The sequence below is a fragment of the Schistocerca serialis genome, chromosome 4, assembly GCF_023864345.2.
Source record: "Schistocerca serialis cubense isolate TAMUIC-IGC-003099 chromosome 4, iqSchSeri2.2, whole genome shotgun sequence".
Classification (NCBI taxonomy): Eukaryota; Metazoa; Arthropoda; class Insecta; order Orthoptera; family Acrididae; genus Schistocerca; species Schistocerca serialis.
The window spans coordinates 472,295,071-472,301,070 of record NC_064641.1 but is presented as its reverse complement, the minus strand read 5'-3'; the positions used below and the strand labels follow the sequence as shown (position 1 = coordinate 472,301,070).

The 6,000-nt window shown below is 41.4% G+C and overlaps 1 protein-coding gene across 3 annotated transcripts in view; it reads left to right on the top strand.

Moving 5' to 3' along the window:
- The first annotated feature begins 5,468 nt into the window (after nucleotides 1-5,468).
- The window catches only part of LOC126475141 (protein melted), a 268,693-nt gene continuing 268,161 nt past the window's right edge, over nucleotides 5,469-6,000 (top strand). For 2 of the 3 annotated variants that reach the window (XM_050102748.1, XM_050102751.1), the window contains exon 1: nucleotides 5,805-5,957. The gene's annotated coding sequence lies outside the window, so the exon portion shown is untranslated. Of the gene's footprint in view, nucleotides 5,579-5,804; nucleotides 5,958-6,000 lie in introns of those variants that run through there. The other variant, XM_050102749.1, reaches the window with a different exon arrangement.

Here is a 6,000-nt window from a genome sequence, read left to right as displayed (position 1 = left end):
CGATAAACGACAGCGTCATCTGCAAACAAGCGAAGACGGCTGCTCAGATTGTCTCCCACATCATTTATATAGATAATGAACAGAAAAGGGCCTACCCAGGGGAGCGCCAGAAACCACTTCTGTTTTACTCGATGACTTTGCGTCAATTACTACGAACTGTGACCTCTCTGACAGGAAGTCACAAATCCAGTCACATAACTGAGGCGATATTCCATAAGCACGCAATGTCACTATAGGCCGCTTGTGTGGCACAGTGTCAAAAGCCTTCTGGAAATTCAGAAATACGGAATCAATAGCACTCAACACTTCATGCGAATGAAGAGCTAGTTGTGTTTCACAAGAACGATGTTTTCTAAACCCATGTGACTGTGTGTCAATAGACCGTTTTCTTCGAGGTGACTCATAATGTTCGAACACAATATATGTTCCAGAATCTTGCTGCATATCGACATTAATGATATGGGCCTGTAATTAAATGGATTACTCCTACTACCTTTATTGAATATTGGTGTGACCTGTGCAACTTTCCAGACTTTAGGTATGGATCTTTCGTCGAGCGAACGGTTGTATGTGATTGTCAAGTATGGAGCTAATGCATCAGCATACTCTGAAAGGAACCTAATTGCTATGCAGTCTGGATCAGAAGATTTGCTTTTATTAAGTGATTCAAGTTGCTTCATTACTCCGAGGATATTTACTTCTACGTTACTCATGTTAGGAGCTGTTCTTGATTCGAATTCTGGAATATTTACTTCGTTTTCTTTTGTGAATGCATTTCGGAAGGCTGTATTTAGTAACTCTGCTCTATCAGCACTATCTTCGATAGTATTGTTAAAAGAAAAGCAAAAAAAAATCCCTTGAGGTCTATGTTTATGTGCTGCTCCATGACTCTGCTGTCAATATCTTTATTCTTTTCTTGTGTGTAACTTCTGTGCTTTTTTAGTAAATGTGTTTTTTCGTATCCAGGGTGTAATTATAAATTTAATAAAAAGGTTTCTTGCCTTTAAAATAATATTTTTCATCAGGTTATGGGCCCAGTACACGTGTAAAGGCAAACAACATAGTTTAATTAAAACAATATTTGAAATTAGCCCATGTCTGTAAAGAAACATGACTGCTAGCGGCGATTATAAGGTCAGCATTGATAAGTTTGAAGGACCTGAGGACTGGGCCAAATGGAAATGGCATATTTCTATGGTGCTGCGTTCATATGGACTAGAAGATATTATTAACGGTACACGTGAACGTGTAGAGTTGCCGCAAGATGCGACAAGTGCACAAAAAGAAGCGTATGTGGAATGGCACAAGGACGACGCAAAGGCAACAAGTCTTATAGCAAGTGCGCTAAGTAAACCTGTTGCAGAACTCGTCTTAACGTGCAAGAATGCTAAATGAATCTGGGACAAATTACGCGCCCGATTTGAACGTAGCAGTACTCAGCGTTTGAATACGTTGATTGAAACCTTTTTCCGTGTTAAACGTGATGAAACGGTAGATATTATTGCACATGTGGCCAAACTGCAAAAGTTATTTGTGGACCTGAACGATGAATTAGCAAAACATGAAGAAAATACGCTATCTGAAAGAATCTTGTCTACACTGGGAAAGGACTACGACAATTTTAAGGATCTCTGGGATACGATACCGACGGAAAAGCAAAGCTTGAATTTATTGATTGAAAAACTCTGTACTATTGAACTGCGTGAACAAGACATTAATGGAAGTGCAGCTTTCGTCGTTTCTAAAACAAGAAAACGGCAGACAAGGAATCAGCAAGTAAAGATGACGAAGTCACAATTAAAACAGAAGTTTCCGTGTAATGTATGCAAACAATTAGGTTACTGGGCAGCAGAGTGTCCACAGAACACTCGTGACAGTAATAAAAGAAAAGAGAAGAAGCGAGAAAGTGAACACGCTGCATTTACTTCATACGCTATGGGTGTGTGTACCAGTAGCCACAGTGACCCAAATAAATGGTACTGCGACAGTGGCGCTAAAAATCATCTCTCTCCCAACTAACATTGTTTTGTTTCGTATAGTGAATTTGATGCTCCTCAAGTAATTTCATTGGGAAAACAAGATGTCAAAATGTGTGCGTACGGTCAAGGAACAGTTTACATCCAAATTCGACGAAACAATAGATGATACAATGCTGGAATGGATAATGTTTTGCACGTCCCTGATGCAAGTGCTAATCTGTTCTCTGTGGGAGCCATTGCCTGCAGAGGCTACAGTACTAATGATGATAAGGCAGTTTTTGGATATGTTAATAAGAAGGATGGGCTTAGAGTTTGGATTCCATCTAAAAGAAAAGCGGTGTTGAGTCACGATGTGAAATTTAAGCCAGATATTGTTTGTGATTTACATAGTGATCATGTTGAATTTGGAGTCCCTCAAGAAGAATTTAATGATCCGAATTCATCGAAAGATGACCAATGTAAATCTTCTAGGCTGTACACTTCTGGAGGGAGTCAAACTCAAGAAAAAATTGGCACTCTCGATTCTAGAGAAAGTCAAGAGTTGAGTCAATCCGATGAAAATAAAGAATTAACAGAATTTCTAAAAGCAGAAGCTGCTGAATCTTCTAATGAAGAGAAATAGAAGAATAAAAGACAACGAAGAAAACCAACCTGGATGGAAAGTGGTGAATTTTGTATGGCAACAAAAATGGATGCACTTGAATACAAAGATCGAAACTGTTTTCAGAAATATTGCAGTCAAACGAGAAGGAAGTATGGCAGGCCAGAGACAAAGCAATAATTTCATGATTTTATTCTTTTGGAGGAAGTGTTAAAAGAAAAGAAAGAAAAATCCTAGAGGTCTATCTTTATGTGCTGCTCCATGACTCTGCTGTCAACATCTTTGTTCTTTGCTTGTGTGTAACTTCTGTGTTTTTTTAGTAAATGTATTTTTTCGTATCCAGTGTGTAATTATAAAGTCAATAAAATGTTTTCTTACCTTTAAAATAATATTTATCATCAAGTATCTCCATTGCTTTCGCACACAGACGGCATTGATTGTTTCTTGCCGGTAACATAATTCATATATGACCAGAATCTCTTTGGATTTTCTGCCAGGTTTCACGACAAAGTTTCGTTGTGGAAACTGTTATAAGCATCAGGCATTGACGACCGCGCTAAATTTCGAGCTTTTGTAAAAGATCGCCAATCTTGGGGATTTTACGTCTGTTTAAATTTGGCATGTTTGTTTAGCTGTTTCTGCAACAGTGTTCTGACCCGTTTTGCGTATCAAGGAGGATCAGCTCCGTCGTTTGTTAATTTATTTGGCATAAATCTCTCAATTGCCGCCGATACTACTTCTTTGAATTTAAGCCACATCTGGTCTACACTTGTATCATTAATTTGGTAGGAGTGGAGATTTTCTCTCAGAAAGACGTCAAGTGAATTTTTATCTGCTTTTTTTGAACAGGTATATTTTTCGTTCGTTTTTGGAGGATTTCGGGGTTACAATATTCAGTCTCACTACAACCCTGTGTTCTCTAACCCCTGTATCCGTTTAGATGCTCGTTATTAACTCAGGATTATTTGTTGCTAAGAGGTTAAGTGTGTTTTCACAACCGTTTACTATTCGTGTGGGCTCATGAACTAACTGCTCGAAATAATTTTCAGAGAATGCGTTTAGCACAATTTCGGATGATGTTTTATGTATACCTATGGAATTAAACAAGTATTTTCGCAACATATCGAGGGTATATGAATGTAGTAACTGTTCTCGAAGGAACAGATACCACTGATGACCGTGCAGCTTCCTTAGAATAAATGATAATTAATTGAAACCCTCAAGTGCCGACCGGTGTCGTTGATATAATTCGATGGGGACAGCTGACAATGTGTGCCCCGACCGGGACTCAAACCCGGGATCTCCTGCTGACATGGCAGATGCTCTATCCATCTGAGCCACCTTAGTTGGCGCGAGTAATGAGTGTATGGGCAAATATCTGTTAGGAACATTACGTTGTAGATTGTGGACAGTTGGGAATGTGGGTCTCATGAGAAGCGTGCAAGGGATAAGTCTCTGCAGTCATGCTATTCATCTGTGTTCTCAGTGGCTCAGATGGATAGAGCGTCTGCCATGTAAGCAGGAGATCCCGGGTTCGAGTCCTGGTCGGGGGTTTCAATTAATTATCATTTATTCTAGAGAAGCCAGAGAGAATCTTTTCTGATCCAAAGTGACACACATCATTAGTACCAATGTGAGCAACCACCTGCAGTTGGCTGCATCCTGTGCTCTTCACGGCATCCAGGAGGACCCATTCCATATCTGGAATGACTCCATCCAGTATGCATATGGAGTGCACATTGGTTTTCTTTCCCTTCTTGGGAGCCACATCCTTAAGGGGCCCCATAACGCACCTAATGTTGGAGCTCCCAACTATCGATAATCCCACCTTCTGTGATTGTCCGGATCTTGCAGGCTGAGAGGTTTCCTCTGAAACAGGACAGGCGACAGCATCTGGCTCAGCGGCAGTGTCAGCCACAGACCGCGCCTGGAACCTGCTTGTCAGACAAAGCAGCGAGGCCTTACGTGCGGCCGCCTGGGAAGACTTTCGCCACCTGCTACACCCCGGGGCGACCTCCCACTCGACCACAGGTGAGGGGTCAACCTCAGTGCGAGCAGTAACTGGGCTGACCACCAGTGAGGACTGATCGGAGGACTCGGTCGTACTGGACGTCCGTTGGATCGCCATGGCTGGCCCACAACAGTGGTGCCCATCCACTGCAGCCTCAAGCTGTGTAACCGAAGCCATCATAGCCTGAAGTTGAGAGCGAAGTGTCGCCAACTCGGCTCGCACCTGCACACAAAAATCGCAGTCCCTGTCCATACTAAGACCATCGAAAACTAAACTATGCAGATAAATGGACTATCGGCACGTGCTGCCCAACTCTACTGTAAACCCTGACGAAAACGCAGTAACTGTGTCTAATAAATTAGATTAACATGCAGAGAATCAAAAACCTAACTACCGAAGCAATGAGGTGAAACTAAGTAATTCGCCCCTGATTAGGAACTTGTAATATGTCATCAAATCGATTTACTTTCCGACGCAAACGAAAACGCGGTATCTGTGGCTTTTAGATATTAAATAAACACTCTGAAACACAAGAAACTAATGTATTAAAGCACCCAGATGATAATACAAAATTCTTTCCTGGTTAGGAACTAGTAAAAGACACAGAACCGGTTACTTCCCTTTTGCTGCTTCTGTTGCGGCGGGCTGCTGCTGCCTGACCCCGGCTTTGAATACAGGTCGCTGGCGCTAAAGAGCCTGCCTCCCCCCTCCACGATGTTTAAGAGATGTTTGGCGTTGTCAATTTCGATGTGACGTCTCCGTGACCTACACAAACCACAGCCGTAGTTCTTCTATTACTTGTTATTGTTATGAACTGAATTATGCTTCTGGAGAGGTTTGGCGTTTGCCGTTGATATTTCTTTCCTGCGTACCTGCAGCTCAGCTGGCATGTTGGCAGCTGATTTAAACTATCCATGGAAGTTGGATGCACCGACATCTGCGTAGACAGATCGTGGACCACTTGTTTCCACTTTCCAGAAGTAAATGGTAAATTTATGCATGTCAACTTCTCACTCCTTGTAAAAATGACGTTTTTCGCCTTCCTCTCCATCGGATCCAACAACAATTTTAGCTGTAGTAGTACTGTTGTTAAAGGCGTCAAAATTTAGATTTTCCATTCACGAAATAAACGGCGAGCTAATGTTTGTTATGGTTGCGTTTTTGTTTCCGGATGTTTATGTTGCCTAACCTGTCTGTTTAAAAATAGTGTCAATGGGTGAAAGTAGCCACATGAAAGATGTGGCATATTGTGTTTACGAATAATAATGTTGCAAAGAATTGGCGGTGCATATGATGTGTCTCAGTTAACTGAAAAAAAGTCGTTGAACGTGACATGAAGAAAACCGATCTATGTGAACCTGTTTTTGTAAGTATAATTTGTTTCCCTGGAACCTGTCGAATCGTGTTGA